Raw genomic sequence first — 3,953 nt, 5'->3', positions numbered from 1 at the left:
GGCGGCGGTGCCCCAACCCCCCAATCGGCCGTACCCTGAGCGTGACTAGGGGTGGCATCGCAACCTCCCGATCCGCTCTGCTCTCATGACAGGGGGCCGGGCTGAGGGACCCCCTCTCCCCCCCGAGTGCACAAATTTTTGTGCACTGGGCCTCTAGTAAAAATATATAAAAGAAAGTAAAACTGGATAGAAATACTTATATCTGACAAAATAAACTTTAAAACAAAGGCTATAATAAGAGACACAAAGACATTACATAATGATAAAGGATTAATTCAACAAGAGGATATAACAATTGTAATCATTTATGCACCCAGCATAGGAACTCCTAAATATATAAATCAAATCTTGCTGTATATAACAGGAGAGATTGACTGTAATGCAGTTATAGTAGGGGTCTTTAACACTCCACTGACATTGATGGATAGATATTCCAGACAGAAAATCAACAAGGATAAACAGTGGCATTAAATGACACACTACACCAGATAGATTTAATTGATATTTTCTGATAATTTCACCCCAAAGCCACAGAATATACAGGATAAGGCAAAAGGAGGTTTACAATTGTGAGTTCATGAATCACAGAGTTGATGTTATTTTAGTATTTATTAATTATTTTATTATTTTCCATAGGAACAATTATAAACCTACATTTGCTCCACCCTGCTGATTCTTTTCAAATGCACATGGAACATTTTCTAAGATACACCACAGGTTAAGACATAAAACTCTCAAAGAATTTAAGAAAATTGAAATCAGGAGATTAAAAATGTCAGCAGAGTAATAGATGCTACAAGGACATTCTCCCAGGACCAAACTAGAATTACAACTAAAATACAGAAAATCTCCCTGAATAATCAACAGAATACTCACTGGAAAAAACTCTGATAACTAAGGACAGAAAGTGGAGACCACATAGAGCAGTGATGGCGAACCTATGACACGTGTGTCAGAGGTGACACGCGAACTCATTTTTTTGGTTGATTTTTCTTTGTTAAATGGCATTTAAATATATAAAATAAATATCAAAACTATAAGTCTTTGTTTTACTATGGTTGCAAATATCAAAAAATTTCTATATGTGATACGGCACCAGCGTTATGTTAGGGTTTTTCAAAATGCTGACACGCCGAGCTCAAAAGGTTCGCCATCACTGGCATAGAGACTGGTAGGAAGGGGAGAGGTAGGAAAGGGCTAGACTGGCAACTGAAGTTACTGAGAGATATCTCAGCTGGGGGGGTTGCCTTTGAGAACTCTGGGGTCTAATCCCCAAGCTGGCCCCCCAGCAGACAGCACCACAACTGAGAAGGATACCCACATAACATCTGGCTGTGAAAAGCTGCAGGGTTGCTGTCTGCCAGGGAGAGACATGGATGGAAATGCAAGGACAAAACACAAAATTCTCTGAGGAGCCACTCACCTTTTGTTCCAGCAAAGGGAGGGTAGAGTGGACTGGAGCTATGTGAGCAGAAGCCAGGATAGGGGGCTCTGGGGTTAAAGCACAGTAGGTAAACACCCCTGTTTCCTGTGCTGAGTCATTCTATTATGCTGCAGAGGTCATCTTTCCCATGCAGACATTTGCTATACAGACCGCTTTGCCTGAGGGGAAGACAGTTGGCATTGGAAAACACCTTCACCCATGGTGCAGAGTTTCTGAGGCCCATTAAGAGACTGAGAATAACAGCATACAGACAGAAGCAATTGTCCCACCCTGTTGAAAAAAACTTCTGCCACACGTGTGGATGACTGTCTGAGGGCTATTCAAGACAGAATCCTATCAGCCTGTAGGCAGGGGTGGTGGTCTTTGGAGACTTTGATTCTTTGCCTGATCTAATTAGTCAAAAACAGCATTTTACACTGTCCTATACTAGAGATTGAGAGGAATAGCAAATCTACCTAAGACATAGTCGCAAACACAAACAAGCAGCCAAAATGAGGGGACAAAGAAAAAGCCCCCAAATGAAAGAACATGAGAATTCTTCATTAGAAGAGATAAATGAAATGGAGATAAGAAAGTTATCTGATGAAGGCGTGAGTAGGGGGGTGGGGGGTAATATGGAGATAAGAACACATATGTAATAACTTAATCAATAAAAAAAATAAAATGTGTGTGTGTGTGTGTGTGTGTGTGTGTGTGAATGAGACACAGTTAGACCCCGCAGGACATTCGGGGGAGGCTAACCCGGCTAGCCTAACTAGGCAGCCTCTGCTACCATTGCAAACAGTACCAGGAGGCCAGCTCTTCTTCAGAGGTCTCGCCTTTTCAAAGGGGAGAGCTGATATAACTGAGAGCCCAGCCTCACCTCCACCCAGGGTGCCCTGAGGTAACACCTCGGACTCTACAGCCACCCCTGCCAGGGACCTGCTACCTCGGCTGTGGTCCCACGGTCACCGAGTCTCCAGGCACCCCGGGCGCAGGTTCCTGTGAGCTCTGAAGCATGTTCCCCTCTGACTGGCCCAACACTTTACTCCAGGACACAGCAACCATGTGAGCAGCAGACATGTGAGCAGCATGCTCCTGTCAAAGGAGCATCAGCCACGCAAGCAGCCTGCCCCAGGCCTAAGAGCAGCAGCCTCATGTGGCGTGCCCCTGTCCAAGGAGCAGCAGCTGTGTGAGCGGCCTGCTCCCCCGTCCGAGGAGCAGCAACCATGCAAGCAGCCCGACCATCTGAGGAGCAGCAGCTGCATGAGCAGTCAGCCTACGTCTGAGGAGCAGCAGCCCTGCGCAGCCCGTCCCCATCCGAGGAGTGGCAGCTGCACACAGCCCGCACAGTGCACCAGTCCGAGGAGCAGCAGCGGTGCAAGCATCTTGCCCTCGACCAAGCAGCAGCAGCTGTACGATCAGCCTGACAAATCCGAGGAGCAGCAGCTGGGTGACCAGCCCACCCCCATCCAAGGAGCAGCAGTACTTCGAGCAGCCCGTCCCCATTTGAGGAGCAGCAGCAGCCCACCCCGGTCCAAGGAGCAGCAGCCACACGAGCAGACCACCCACATCCGAGGAGCAGCAGCCCTACACAACACGCACCGGTCTGAGGAGGAGAGTCACACACAGCCTGCACCTGTCCGACGAGCAGAAGCCAGGTGAGTGGCCTGTCCCCTTCCGAGGAGGAGCAGCCACGCATGCAGCTCACCCCCATCTGAAGAGCAGCAACCACATGAGCAGCGCACCCCAATCCGAAGAGCAGCAGCCTTGCAATCAACCTGCCCATGTCCAAGGAACAGTAGTCCCACAAGCAGCCCACCACATCAGAGGAACAACAGCAGCGTGCAGCCAGCCCCCATCCAAGGAACAGCAGCCTCGTGATCAGCACACCCTCTGTCTGAGGAACAGCAGCTGTGTCAGAAGCCTCGCCCCACCAGCCAGAGGAACCACCACGGCAGTGAACAGCACCCACCAGAGGAGCTGCTGCCAACTGAGGAGCAGCTGCTACCACAACCACCCGTGGAGCAACCGCAGCATGAGGAGCCACTGCCACCCAAGGAGCAGCCCCTGAACGACTCAACATCTAGATCTGTTGGTGAGATCAAACATGGGTAGACAAAGGAAACCCCAAAGGAAGGAAAAGGAGGACTCACCAGACAAGCAGCTAAGTGAAACAGAGGCATGCAACATGTCAGAAAAAGAATTCAGAATGAGGGCCCTAGAATGCATAAACCAGATGGAGGAAAAAATCAACAACTTATGCAAGAATCAAAGGAAATGGATGAAAAAAACAACAACTTATGTAAGAATCAAGAAAAAATGAATGAAAAAAATCAATAACTTATGTAAGCATCAAGAAGAAATGAAGAGTGATATAGCTGCAATAAAAAACACCATGGAAAGTTTCAACAGTAGACTAGGACAAGCGGAGGACTGAATTAGCAAATTAGAAGACAGGGAAGCAAAACACACCCAAACTGAACTGCAATTGGAGAAAAAAATTGAAAGACAGGAGGAGAGCCTAAGG

The sequence above is a fragment of the Myotis brandtii genome, unplaced genomic scaffold, assembly GCF_000412655.1.
Source record: "Myotis brandtii unplaced genomic scaffold, ASM41265v1 scaffold1182, whole genome shotgun sequence".
Classification (NCBI taxonomy): domain Eukaryota; kingdom Metazoa; phylum Chordata; class Mammalia; order Chiroptera; family Vespertilionidae; genus Myotis; species Myotis brandtii.
Note: the sequence above shows the minus strand (reverse complement) of the source record.